At 43.0% G+C, this 15,117-nt stretch overlaps 1 long non-coding RNA gene across 1 annotated transcript in view; it reads right to left on the reverse strand.

The window, feature by feature from the left end:
- The window catches only part of LOC128351942 (uncharacterized), a 44,061-nt gene that overhangs the window by 26,526 nt on the left and 2,418 nt on the right, over nt 1-15,117 (reverse strand). The window lies entirely within an intron of this gene.

A 15,117-nucleotide genomic window follows, 5' to 3' on the forward strand; every position in this document is an offset into this window, starting at 1 on the left:
AGCATAGTTTACTTACATAGCCTTTTGAAAGGAACATAGATAGCAGTGTTCCACAAAGTTTGCCCATAGCGGTGTCCCTTTGCTCTTAAGCTTCTTCAGTTCAATTGTCTGATACTGAAACTCTGCCAGTCCCTGAAGATTACTCATACCTCTCTCTTCCTTCTAATCCTGTGGGTTTCCCTCCCCTTAGATTATCTCATCAGGTGCATGTTATAATTTTTTTGCTTCTTTTCACTTTGAAGCATCTTCTTACCTGACAACACAGAGCTTGTTCATTTGACCCCAGTGTCATCAAGTTATGGTCCAGGACCTTCGTACTTGTACATCTTCAAAATACCATCAGTTTTATATAAATAGATTTTGAGGTAAAACTTCTGATCATTTTATAATCAAAGACAAAAGCCTTCTGAAGTATACCCATTTGGAATCTTTCTGTTTTTCAGACCAATTTTCAGTGGTGGCACTAAAAAATAAAAAAAGATGCCGTGGGGAGAAAGAAAGGGCAAAACAGATTCTGAAAATACAAACTTATTTGTGCAGTCAGCAAAATGCTGCACTGCCAAGGAGATAAGTAATTTCAGCATTGCCTCTCCTGCAATACCATATGTGCAGAGATGGCAGAAAACTTGTGAGTAACTCAGATGAGGGGAGTTCTGGCAATTCACACTTTTACCTGAAATCAGCTGTAACTGGGACTAAGAGGCTTCTTTTTACCATTAGGAGACCACATTGATAGACAAACAAATGAACTATCAGTAAGTCAGATTTCTCTCAAGAGCTGTCAGTTGCCAGCTACCAAGCTCTTTCCAGTACCCTTTCAAATCTTGCTGCAGGTACTTTTGGGCCATTGCCTTTCACTGCCACAAGAGTGATGATAACTTTCCTTTAAATTTTTGCTAGTTTACAGAGGGCTCCTTTTTTAATATAAGGGAATTGTCTACAATGATGAGTGACTTGGGCACAGAGCTTTGTGTACTTCGGTGTACCTTAACATTGCTAATTTGCCTGATAAACAATTCATATTTATCTTTTAAACTCCTTCTTTACTGTCAATCCATTTCTAGAACTGAACATAAAAGAAGATGTCTGTCAAGGATAATAATCCATGCCTTTTAATTATTTATATATTGGCTTGGCTTGGCTTTGATCTTTGATGTCAATCAGTCATATATCTGATTATATCTAAGCTAAGGTCAAGCCTTCTGTTCCAGATCATCTTGACCATTACTAGTATTTTCTGATTAAAGAAACTATACTTTATATTACCTCTTATGTACAAAGGGTTACTCAAACTCTACTCCACTTCCAATAACCATCCTGTTTATATTTAGTATAAGAAATCTGGCTGTGATTTCCATTGAAGCACTAGTAGTTACACTTTTGAAATGATATGCAGGCTGCATTCACACATAAAGCGGACCCACAGGTCAAATGGATCTGCAGTTCCACTTCCTCTCATCCCCATGCAATCCTGCCCACATCCAGACATAAGGGACAGGAGGATCTCTGCAGTCAGTATGACAGGAGGGGGAACTGGCTGCATGGGCTTCCTTCTGGACCAAAGGACAGCCCTGGCAGCCAATCACAGCCAGAGTGAGGGAGGAACTTCCTCCCTCAACTCCAGTTGCAGCACAGTGTAATTCCAGTGCAGCATTTGGACCTAACACTGGTATCGTGAAACCACAGGTAGGAGCAGTGAAACCTCTTGGAAATGGAGTTCCAGTGCATCAACCTTTTGGATCAACTATCCTAATGGCCACTAGGGGCACTGGGAGTAGAGGTACTCCCTTTCCTCCTAGAGTGAAGATGGAAAAATCTCTCTCTCCCTATCTATTCATTATGTAGCTGATAGATAGGATAGGTCTTTCCTATCCCAAATATACTTCACCAGTAAATCAATTTAGTTTAGACTCTGCAGTGATCTCCACGCGTGTTACTTAAATAGCTGCAACAACTAAACTCTGCACTCTGCAACTGGAGTGTGGTAGCTTCCTTGGTGCTTTGCTAAATAATCACAAACCCACTACAAACTGAAGGTTCAAATCAGACTCTCGGGAGGGAAACCTCGGTATCTTTTGGGTCTGATCTGGAGTTGCACGCATTTGGACATACAAATATTTCAACCTGAGTCCCCTTCAACTCCAGTTTCACATTACATACAAATGGGATCACAGTTATTCCTTGACATTATCCTTGACATTTAGAAGTTGCACATTTGTTATAGTGGAACTGATTTCTAGAAAGTGTTTTACCAATATAACGCATGGGGAAAAACCAACTGCAACTCTTTAAAGCCTAAGACTTACTCAAAAATTATCATGAATACACAGTGGTTGCAAGAGGATGTCTGGCTTAAGGCCTTAGTCTGCTAGAGTTCTGTGGATTTTGAAAAGCATTGTTTTCAGACCTATACACCTAGATTTGTCCTTAGTACCATACAGTGGCATACTGTATGGTATACACAAGGTCCTGAGGCAGGGTGCACATCCTCCTTCCCCTTTCCCCCCACCTTTTTAAATGGAGGGGCAGGAGGACATCTTGCCATTTCACTAGTGCCCCAATAATCTGCTACTTGAAGCAACTGCCTAACCTTTCCTCTTGGAAGGGCCACCCCTGGTACCATATAAAGCCAGAGCTCATTACCTAGACCACAAGTGATCAATTTGCAGTGCCTGAAGTGACCCCTGGAGGTCTGATCAAATATTAAGCAAGATACAAAACTGTTATTCACCATTTCACTTGTAAAGAGGAAATGAATGAATCCGCAAGTGTATTTCACTGCCAACCTGCTTCTTGGAGGTATCTTTCAGGAAGAACATTCATTTCTCAGTTCTGTCTTATACCATCTGAGTGCACGGCGACACTCTTATTGCTAGGTAAGGTCAGCACCTTTTTTGTGATGGTACACACCGGTACTACGTACCAGCACCTATCAGTGCCTTGTCCCACCTGGGATTGCTGCGGTGGGGAGGGATTTGCCTTAATTCCTTGCAGGGAACAAAGGCAAAAGCCTCCCACCACTGTGATCTCAGGTGGAGAGTGAGTTTTTGAGTGTGGTTTTTGAGTGTGGTTCTGGCACTTTTGGCACTTGGCCATGACCCCTACCCATGGAACGCTCAGGGGGTGTGGACAAGCTCCCAAAACACCCAATGGCGTGCTTGGAAACTCACTCTCTGCAGGGGATCACAGCAGCGGGGAGGGCTTTGTCATCATCCCCTGCAGTAAATAAAGACAAAGTCCTCCACGCCGTTGCAATCCCAAGCGGGGTGTGGGGTTCTGAGTGCCGCACTGATGATTGCAGCCAGAGGGAGGGCTTTGCCTTCCTTCCCTGATTGGAACAACAGTAATGTCCTCCCTTCTGCTGTAATTCCAGGTGGGTTGTGGGTTTATGAATGCCACATTGGGCACTTCTGGAGGTTGGCCATGCCCCCTGTGTGTGCAATGGACAGGGTGTGTGGCCAAGCTCCAAAACACCCAACACTGTGTTCAGAAACCCACTCCTCACTAGGGATCCTCTCCGCCACTGTGATCCCAAGAGAGGAGTGGGTTTTTGAGCACCACATTGGGTGCTTTTGGTGCTTGGCCACGGCCCCTGTGCATGTGTGTGGCTCCCATCAAGACCCACCTGGGTGAGGCCTTCTTGGAAGAGGAAGAAAGCCTCAGCCAAAAACACTAGTCCTAGTGGGAGCCCCCCAGATCTCATGAATGACTGTAAATTCACTCATGAACTCAAACCCCCCAGAGCTGACTCTTTGATATCTCCCTCCACCAACAGAACCCAGAGATGCTGAGGACCCATGACCACACTGAGACTCTAGTCCCATTGCTGGAATTCCTTCCATCATCCTCAGAACTCAAGGAGTCGAGGTGACATGGGGCCAGGGCGGAACTCCAGCACCAGATGCAAGTGCCCATCTGGTGGGCTTCTGCCTATCTTGGCCAGTCTTCCACTGAGCTTACTTTTGAGGAGGGAGAAGCCAGCTCAGGCACTTACTTTAGATGAGGGCCTTTTTAAAGCTCCAGTCAGGAGCAGGATTTCTGGCTTTCAAAGACGCCCATAAGGTGGAGCCTGCCCTTCACAGGTGCAACAGCTCTCTTCTCAAGCCTTTATTGGCTCTGGCTCCAGCCACTGGCTTGCTGCATGATCACTCTGCTATCTAGCCAAGGTTCCTTCAGACCTGGCATGGACACCTCCCAAGAACACAAAAATTAGCCATCCCTGATAACAACATTTTCTGAGGACTGACTGAATTGGGATCGGCACATGCATTTATCATTTCGTTTTGCTCATGGCTTTTTAAAACCTTGGAGAAGCTGCTGCTAGGCTGTGTAGACAATACTGAGCAAGGTGGATCTATGTTCTGACTCAGTATATGGCAGCTTCCTAGGTTCCTAAAACAACTGAGTGGTTTTAATATGTGCTTCTCTCCACGTCTTACCAAGTTAGCCTTTTACGCCTGTTTCTATAGACACTCACACCAGCCATGAAGCAATGCTGCTGCAAGTTTCAGTTTATATTGGTTCACAAATGCCTGCAACTGATCCCTCAGCAAACAGAATCACAGTCTTGAATGAAAAAGATCCATAGAAAATGCCCTTCAAGTTGCAGAGCTATTGCTTACTCATTGCAATAATTTCCCTTGATCTCTTTGCTTAGTGTGTCTCTTTATTTTCCTTTTGTGTGCATTTGTGTGTTTGCTTAATTGCTTAAAGATTACCATGACAAAGAAAAAAATTGAGATTTCATTGTCAGAAGCCTATATAATGACATTTTAGAGAACTTATAGTGTCGCGCAGTTATGTACACATACCATACACACAAGACATTCATGCACATGCAGCATTCAAACCTTCTAACATTAACCCATTCCTTTAACACCATCATTCACAAATTAAAGAATTCCATAGAAGCACGTCACATTTGGATTTTTAGCCAAATATAAAAGAATTCACAAAGTTTAGCACTTTTCTGCCTGGAGCTTAAAAATCGTAAGTACAAATCTCAAGTACATTTTTAATAAAGTTATCTTAATTAGGTAAGCAATAAAATCAAATAGTTGGTTAATAGATCAGTTTGTGTATAGTGTGTTTGCACTCAACATTATCAATCTATCATATTGCTAATGATGATCGGCTTGTTATGTAAACAGGACAGGCTAATGATGATCATTGCTGAAAACCAGGTTTTTCAGAACTTGATCATTCTGTGGCAGTTGACACTGATCACATTTCAGAACTGCCATTGTCTGTGAAGTGAAAGGATTTGGAATAGTAAAACAATATTTAGAAACAGACTTTTAAATGTATTATTTGAATGCGTATGCCCCCTAGATTTCAATGGCCCTCAGTGCCAATTAGATGAGTTTAGGACTGGTTGCTTAGCGTTCCACATATATGGCCTCTAACTGAGTCATACGATTTTCTTTTGGGAGTTAAAGTAATGTTTTGTATGCTGGATGTTATTGGGTTTAAGATGCATACAGCCAAGTGTTTCTCTTCTAAAAATAAAACCACTCTATTTAAAACAGAGGAAAATGGAATGAAAATATGTGCTCGTTTTGTCCCTTGTCCTGCGAACTTGAGGCTAGAGGTTTGCTGTTACAAAGATATGACAGGTTTAAAATTGGGGGGGGGGGAGCAGTGAGGATGGCAGTTTGACAGTGTCCTGTCACCGTTAAAATGGGTCCTTCATGTGACCCAGGCTGGGACGCTGATGCTCTGTACCCATTAACAGCTGAAGCTGCATCTGCCATGTTTCGTGGTCCCGCCACTCCATGCTGTGCAGCCAGCTGCTTCTGTTTATGCTAGACTCATTGCAGCCTTCTGGCTGGGCTACAGCAAGCCACAGCCTCATATTCCATCACTGGTCTTCATATGCCTCCCTAAAGAAAATGCCACTTCTATTGCTCCAGTAGTACAATGAAGTAAAGTCAATTTGTGCCTTAAACCGACAGTCACTTTTGAGCTGCAATGTGCATCCCAAAAACCTAAGTGTGTGTGTGTGTAATTTCATTTCTCTCTCTCTCTCTCTCTCTCTCTCTCTCTCTCACACACACACACACACACACACACACACACACGTATACGTAGCTGAAGTATTTGGATGATATTGCTTAACCTTTTATAAAAGCAGTTGTTCCTTAATTATGTGGATTTCACAATGCTAGCAAACTGAAATAAAATGCACATCATTATAAACATGTTTCTGAGGCAAGGTGGGTTTTTTAATACATGTTTTTAAAATACATATAATACATGTGTATTATATGCAAAGCTCTGTTTAAGAAAACCAGTGAAGCAGCAAAGGTTCTCGTGATCAGCAACAACTTCTATGTAGGGGTATGTATATCTGTACGCACAGATAAGAATACCTTTTTCAAAATAAGACTTTAGGGAACAATCCACCCAGAAGGTCTCCTGCACAAGCACCACAAAAATGAATTTATTTCAATGGTGCTTATGCAAGAGAACTTCTCAGTGGATTGTGCCCTTTATCAGTGCATGGCATTTGCTGTGTTTTGTTTTAGTCTCAAATAGTTGATGAACTGAATAGTCTTTTAAAAAAGAAAAGAAAATGGCTTTGTGGAAACAGTTAACACCACCACCGCTTGGCTAAAGACTTCAGCTTCATTGTTTGCCCTTGAAAAAAGTTTAACTGTCGCCAGTTTTCTGAATGATTGGACTGACTGGTTGCCAGATGTCCCACTTTTTAGGAAATGTCCTTATTCCAGACATCACTGCTCCAGAGCGTCCCTTAATTTGGAAATATTCATCTGGCAATATTCCTAGGGAAAATCAAGAGGGCAACATAGCTAGGTTACCAAGTTTCCCTCTGAACAAGAGGGGAATATATAATATAATATAATGACAATATAAAGATTGTCTTCAAAGGTTTATTTATTTATTTATTTTATTAAAATTTTCTTACATACCACCTCCTCCAAAGACTCTAGGTGGTAAACAACAACAATACTAATACTAATACTAATACTAATAACAATAACAATTATTATTATTATTATTATTATTATTATTATTATTATTATTATTATTATTTCTTGTTTACACAGTCAGACAGGTGTTATTGACTGGTTTGTTTTATCCAGACATCGAGTCCTTCCCAAGGACCTGGGATGGATTATTATTATTATTATTATTATTATTATTATTATTATTATTATTATTCAGCCATCCCAGGTCCTTGGGAAGGAATCGATGTCTGGATAAAGCAAACCAGTCAATAGCACCTGTCTGACTGTGTAAACAAGAAATAATAATATAATTAATAATAAAAGGGCAAACACCTCGTGAAACAGGTGGGTCTTAAAAGCAGCCAGGGAGGGGGCTGAACGAATCTGGGGGGGAAGAGTGTTCCAAAGAAGAGGTTTAGGAATATTTTCTGTGAGTCTTTGACAATAATGTTTGAAATAAATAGGAACAACATAGGAAGCTGCCATATACCAAGTCAGACCATTGGTCTATCTAGCTCAGTATTGTCTGCACAGACAGGCAGCGGCTTCTCCAAGGTTGCAGGCAGGAATCTCTCTCAGACCTATCTTGGAGAAGCCAGGGAGGGAACTTTGAAACCTTTTGCTCTTCCCAGAGCGGCTCCATCCCCTGAGGGGAATATCTTGTAGTGCTCACACATCAAGTCTCCCATTCAAATGCAATCAGGGCAGACCCTGCTTAGCTAAGGGGACAAGCCATGTTTGCTACCACAACACCAGCTCTCCTCCTAGGTAAGGAGGAGTATTTACCTCCTAGGTACGGTAAATACTGAAAAGCATCCAGACAAACACTACCCTTGCATTAAAAGGTTTTGCACTTGCCAATATTTTTCTCAAACCACTACCCCCACAAACCACCACCCCTACTGGCAACTTTGCTCTCCTGTCCCTGAAATATGGTCCTGAGGATTCCCCTAGCCATCAGCAAGGACATGTTTCTGATGGATAATCAGGGGCAGGAGAGGGAAGGGGAGATCCAGAAAAATCCCTGCACATACAAAACATTCTTCTAATGTAAGGGCAGTGTTAGTCTGAATGCTGCTCACTATCTTTCTACACATGTAAGGACCACAGTAAAATTCTGGAAGACATATGTGTGCACATCCATTATTCCAGCCCTTGATTGCCATTTCTGTCCCATTTTTATCTGACTTCTCCTACTGTTCTGATATCCTGTTTTATTATCTGTATTGTACTTTTTATTGGTTGATTGTTGTTAAAAACAGCTTTGTTTAAACTACATTTAAAGACTTAGCCTATAAAGTATGCAAGCACTAGAAATAAATAAAAGATTTTTTGTTGCTGCTGCTGCTGCAGCTGCTTAAAGGAACATGTGAGAACCAGCACCTTATTTTGAAGGCAATATATGATTTCCAGATTTGCTCCTGTAGTTTTGACCTAGTAATGTCTTTTATCAGATATTGGGGCCATTCACATGACTGTGTGGGTTCAAGGAAGGCTCCATGAAGCTTACCTTCCCCGCAGATGAGCCATGGCACATTCTTGGGAGCATGAACTGCACTCTCAGATGATCCGCAGCTTCACAGAGCTCCGAAGACCAGGATGACACGTCCTGGCCTCAGTATCGCACACTGAGCAACGTGTGTCTCCTTGGGTGTGTCTGCTGTGCCTCCTTGGGCTAAACAGTCTCGGAACCTGGGTTAACAGTATACTGGCACTGTCAACCCAGGCTAACATCCAGGCTAAAAAGCTGGGCTAGATGGTGCTGCCCTGCTGGGATTGGGCCCCATCTCAGCAGTTCTCACATGCACCCTAACCCAGGCAGGGCTTCCCTAGTCTGGGTTAGGGTGCACATGAGAACATTCATTCATTCATTCATTCATTCATTCGATTTCTATACCGCCCTTCCAAAAAATGGCTCAGGGCAGTTTACATAGAGAAATAATAGATAAATAAGATGGATCCCTGTCCCCAAAGGCCTCACAATCAAAAAAGAAACATAAGATAGACACCAGCAACAGTCACTGGAGGTCCTGTGCTGGGGGTGGATAGGGCCAGTTATTCTCCCCCTGCTAAATAAAGAGAATCACCACATTTAAAAGGTGCCTCTTTGCCAAGTTAGCAGGGGTTAGAGCAGTTAGAACAGCCTCATTGACTGGTATACAGGCACACCCCGAGTTACAAACATCTGGCTGACAGACATCTGTACATACAAAGTTCCATAACAATGACATTAAGGAAGCCTCCAACTTACAAATGTCAATGCACACATACAAACAAGTCGTAACTCTTGGAAACTATATGCGTTCCGAGTTATGGATATCCAACTTACAAATGAACTTTTGAAACACAACCTGCTTGTAAGTCGGGGACTTCCTGTACTATTCCCTCCCACCACCCATTTTCATACTATGTCTTAAAATGCAGATGCACCCATGTTCTTTTACTGGTATGTAAATCATAGCATACCACATCCAGGGCTATCTCTAGTTTTTACGGGCCCCAGGGTAAGAATAGTTTGCAGGGCCCCTTATGATGAATCACTATTTATTTATGTTTTAAGCTTATGCCAGCCAGTCTAGACAACATTTAGCCAGGGCTGTCTCTAGCTTGTGTACTCCCACCCCTGAATCAATATTGTTCAGGTTCTGCTGGAACTAGATGAATCTTTAGTGCTGTGCTGCAGGACAGAGTTCCTGTAAGTATGGGGCCCTTGGTGACCACCCCTTCCCCCCACGTCAGGCAGCCCTGACCATGTCAATAGGATTGCCAGTCCCCCAAGACTGGATTCTCCAGGAATTTACATCAATCTTCAGGTGACTGTTGAAAGCAACCTTGAAGATTTTAATGACCTGATGTGGGGGAAATGGAAAAAATACAAGTGGGGGGCGGGATCTCCAAAAATAGCTTCAGGCAGACTTGTGACAAATTGGTTCTTTTTTTTCCTTTTCAAATTCAATTTTTATTAATTTTAACAATAGTAATATTGTCATTCATTACAAAAACACACAAAAAGGTGGACTTCCCGCACACATCTCTTCGTGAATCATCAACTATAAAGTTTACCCTTGCTATAATAATAATTCAAAGCATAAATGTGACAAATTGGTTCTTAGTATGTAGCCTGAACCTCACGGATATTAGACCACCTAGAGATGTACATATCAGATGGTATAAAGATAGATAGATAGATAGATAGATAGATAGATAGATAGATAGATAGATAGATAGATAGATAGATAGATCATCTACTCTTTTAACTGAATTAGACAGAATTGGGTGGGTTCAGTGTTTACGTAGGAACATAGGAGGCTGCCTTATACCAAGCCGGTCATTGGTCCATCTAGCTCAGTATTCTCTACACCAGGGATTCTCAAACTTGGGTCCTCAGGTGTTATTGGACTTCAACTCCCATAATCCCCAGCCTCAGTGGCCTTTGGTTGGGGATTATGGGAGTTGAAGTCCAATAACACCTGAGGACCCAAGTTTGAGAATCACTGCTCTACACTGACTGGCAGTGGCTCTCCAAGGTTGCAGGCAGGACTGTCTCCCAGCCCTACCTGGAAATGCCAGAGACAACTTGAGAGCTTCTGCATCCAAACCAGATGTTCTACCACTGAGCTATTGTATAGGTCGTGGGGTGTGTGAGAATGTATAGAGAACAGACAAACAGACATTCAATTAGCTAGACAGTGAGGTAGATGTAGATGTAGATGTCGCAGACTGGTTGTGGCCTAAATCAATTTCAGCTTGGCATTTGCCAGCAATAAACTAGATGTAAGACTTAAATGCCGCATAGAAAGTGGCCTTGAGAATGTTGTAAATTGAAGAATTAACTTAAAAGGAACAAGGATGAAGCCTCTTCAAACAACATGGCCACAATGTGTAGGATTCTTTAAATTGCATCCAAGTGGAACAGACCTCTTGTGAGTCATTTGTGGGGCACAGCTAGTCACATGATGGATGGGTCACCACCTCATAATTTATCTCCACATTACTGAAGAGGATTCTGTCAGCATTTTGCAGTGGCATATACAGGGTTCTGCAAAAGTTGGTATTGGTAACCAAACCAAATGCATGGCTGCTAGGACACTGCCCCTCCTCTTCCGTGCAGTCCTAAGCATGATTACTCAGGAGCAAGCCCCGCTGTGTTCTATGGGGCTCATTCCCGGACCTCACACTATGCCTCTGCTCAAGATCAGAGACAATGCCCTGCAGCTACCCTCGGGGCAAAGGAAGTGGAAATCGTCCTGCTCTCGGTCCCTGCAAATGCACAGAGGCTTCAACGTCCAGTGCAACTGTGGGATCCATCCTGCCCCTCCAGCTCTAAACTTGGAGGTAGATGGGAAAGCTGGAGCATATTTTGGTGGTGGGCAGCACGGCACTCAAAGTGCCTTGCAGCCCACCCACCTACAAAATGGCCAATTCCAACCTTCCACTCTAGAGCAGTGGGAAACACATGTTTGTTTATTGGTGGTAAGTAGCTATTGTATTCCAAGCACTGCTGTCATTCACCACCAAAATGGCTAGCTTTGTATTTAGATTTATATCCTTTCTTTCTCCAAGGAGCCCAGAGTAGTGTACAGTACATGGTTATGTTTGTTGGGATTTAGGATTATTTAGCCAAATGCCAAGGAAGCCACCACTCCAGTTACAGAGTGTGGAGTTTAGTTGTTGCGGCTATTTAAAGAACACACATGGAGATTATTGTAGCATCTAAGCTATGTAACTAGTTTATTGGTGAAATACATTCAGCTAGGAAAGTTCTAATCATATCTATCAGATACATAATGAATAGTTAGGGAGAGAGAGACGTCTCCATCTTCTCTCTAGGAGAAAAGGAAGAGGATTGACTCACTGCAGGAAGTACCAGAGCAGTCAAGGCAGGGGTCATAGGTTAGAGGCAAGCAGGGACAAGTAAGGAGACCCTCACTACTCCCAATGCCCCTAATGGTCATTAGGATAGCCTGTGCAAAAGGCTGATGCACTAGAATGTCATCTCAAACAATGTTCACCCTCACAACGACTCTGTAACATAGGTTAGATTGAGAGAAAAATGACTGGCCCAGAGTCATCCAATGAGGTTTTTTTACTTCTTTTCCAGCCTATACCTTAGAGAGCTCCTTCTTCTGCATGATTCTCACCGCATGTTAAGGTCATCTGAGGAGGTCCATCTCCAGCTACCACCAGTGTGTCTGGTTGCATCTCAGAGGTGGGCCTTCTCTGTAGCTGCTCCTGGGCTGTGGAATGCACTCCCTGAAGAAATCCGTAATCTGAATTCTTTATTGGCCTCCAGGAGAGCCCTGAAAACCTATCTGTTTGGCCTGGCCTTCCAGGGTTTTTTAATTGTTGTAAATGGTTTTAACGTTGTAACCTGGTTTTTCGTGGTGTTTTAATCTTTTATGAATGTTTTAACTGATATTGTTTTATGGAGTTTCACAACCTCTGTTTTTAACTGCTAATTGATTTTAATTGTTTTGTTTTGTTTTGTTTTAATGTAAACCGCCCTGAGCCATTTTGGAAGGGTGGTATAGAAATCAAATAAATAAATAAATAAATCTGAAGAGGAGAACAGGGATCTTCTCCAGCTGCACAGGGAAGATCTTCACCCAGGGTTATAGCTATAATTGAGTGGATGGGTTCAAAGAACCTGGACCCTCCAGCTCCTGAGGGCCCCCAGCTGGACCCTCCCCTATTTTCTTCATTATCTCCCTCACTCAGAGGGGCCACCGGGGAGAGGGGTGAACATGGGCCCCCTCTCCTCCCCTAGCTATGCCCCTGTTGCCACCCCTTGCTATTTCCAAGCTACAGAGGAAGGCTGGGATTCCTTTCACTACCGTTGCCAGGGGATGATGAGATGGTAAGCAGAACTGTAGACCCCTGAGAGCATAGAAAAACCACATGCTTCTGGCAGATTGCTATGGTGAGCCATGTGAAATGGCTGACACATGTTTGAAATGTCAGCCAGCCTTCATGGTAGACATTGAATATGAAGCAAGCTTCTACTGGTCAGGCCTTTGGAGAACTGAGAATCAGTGTATATATAGCATTCTCCTCCACAGAAGAATTAACATTGATTTTGGTGAAATGAGCGAAAGCTGGCAGGAATCTAATATCCTGTTTGAGAAATTTCCATGGAGATTTTCATCCCAACATATTGGCTGGATTTCTCACATGTATTCTTCTGTGGAGCAAAAATATGACAAAATAATATTGAAGAAAGTTTGTACTTCTAGATCTTAGTGTGGATAAGGAGAGCAAATTTAACATGTGAACAGATGGCTCTTGCTTGACAAGTGGCCTTAATTAACTAAAAGGACAACTCGAAAGCTCCAAACCAGGGCTGCTCAACTTTGGGCCTCCTGCAGATGTTGGCCTACAACTCCCATCATCCCTGGCTATTGGCCACTGTTGCTGGGGATTATGGGAGTTGTAGTCCAAAAACAGCTGGGAGGCCTAAGTTGAGCAGGCCTGCTCTAAACTGAGGGATGCTGTGAAGGCCTCACCATCCCATTCCTGAAATGACTGCAGCCTTAGCACTCAAATATTCAGCAAAGAGGATCCCTGGACTCAGATGAGCATAGGGCACATCGAACAATTCAGATATTTCTTTCAGCTTCCCACTGCTATTTTTCCACTTTAGGCTGCTGACAAGAAAAAGTCCAGTCAGCAAAAGAGATATCTTTGCAACAGGCCAAGGACATTATCCTTCAGAATATGAGATGGAAGATGAACAAACAATGTCCCCCAACCTCAAATGCTGTCAACTAACGCCCCCTCTCTGCCTAGCCAAAAATGGGTCACCCGCAGTGTCTATCTTTTTCTTCAGTTCTCTAGAAGTCAAAGCAACAGAGTTAATCGGAAACTGATCAAAGGAAAACAAAAGGTTTCCTTGCATTTTCAAATGCATGTGACAGCCTTTTTAATTGGACCAGTTAATAATTTGCTCTTCAATCTCAAGCCCACACATGCCTTTCTCTTTCTCTTTAGAGTATGTGTTATGTGTTAAACAGCCATTACAGTGAGTATAATGCACATATAATATAGCCACTCCCTAGTCCCATTTCTTTTCCTTTCTCTGTAAGCGTCATGAGTTTCCTGAACATACATATTTTCTCATCTCAGGAGTGTGAGCTTAGTATGTTTAAAATAGTACTTCTAGTTAGCATATCCATACATGCACTAAAACATGCATTATATAATTTTATTTATATGCATAACAAGGGCCTTGATATAGCTCCACAAGATTGTGAATTAGGTCTGGTTGATGTGTTACCTGGGTCAGGAGGAAAACTGCTTACCTGGGTAAACATCTCATGCACTTATCACAGGCTTCAACCCATTTGTGTAGTGTTAGTATACTATCAATTGGTGGTCCAAGTAGACAATGAGTGTATGGATGGATATGCACAAAATCCCCTTTAGAATATCTTGAAATGGAATGGACTCCAATGGCAAAGGAAGTGGCAAGTGAAATAAATGGATGTGTCTAAATTCAACTTGAGTGGAAAAAAGTTCTGATCATATAGACATATGTAATAGGGATGTGCAGAACCGGTCTGGCAGTCTGGCGGTCTGCGGTCTGACGGTTCGTGGGTTCGTGAGCGAACCAAACACACACACACACACACCCCGGTTCCGTCAGGACTGGAACCGAACCACCAGTCCGGTCTGGCAGCTCCACGAACTTACTTTTTTTTTAAAAAAAGTAAAAGTAAAAGTAACTACCTGTAGCCCCTTCGGGAGGCTTGCAATAGCCGCGGGGGAGGGGGGTCCACGAGGGTTCCTTCTCCCCCCGCCTTCCCCCTCGCAGATCCCCCATGGCTACAGCAAGCCCCCAGAAGGAGCTACAAGTAGTTACTTTTAATTTTTTTAAAAAATTTTTAAAAGTTTGCGGACCTGTGCCGGGCTGGGCCGGACCGGGACAGGGGGGTTCAATAGGGGCCGGACCAAAATGGCCCAGTTCCATTCGAGGTTGGTCCAGCCTCGAACCAGATGGTTCCGTGCACACCCCTAATACGCAACTGCCTTATACTGAGTCAGGTAATTGGTCCATCTAACTCAGTAAAGTAGAAGGCGACTTGACGGATATGGCTGAGGGGAGAAGGGAGAGGTTTGGAGGTCTGGGCACTGGAACCAGTCAGAGAGC

Source organism: Hemicordylus capensis, chromosome 3 (genome assembly GCF_027244095.1).
Source record: "Hemicordylus capensis ecotype Gifberg chromosome 3, rHemCap1.1.pri, whole genome shotgun sequence".
Classification (NCBI taxonomy): Eukaryota; Metazoa; Chordata; class Lepidosauria; order Squamata; family Cordylidae; genus Hemicordylus; species Hemicordylus capensis.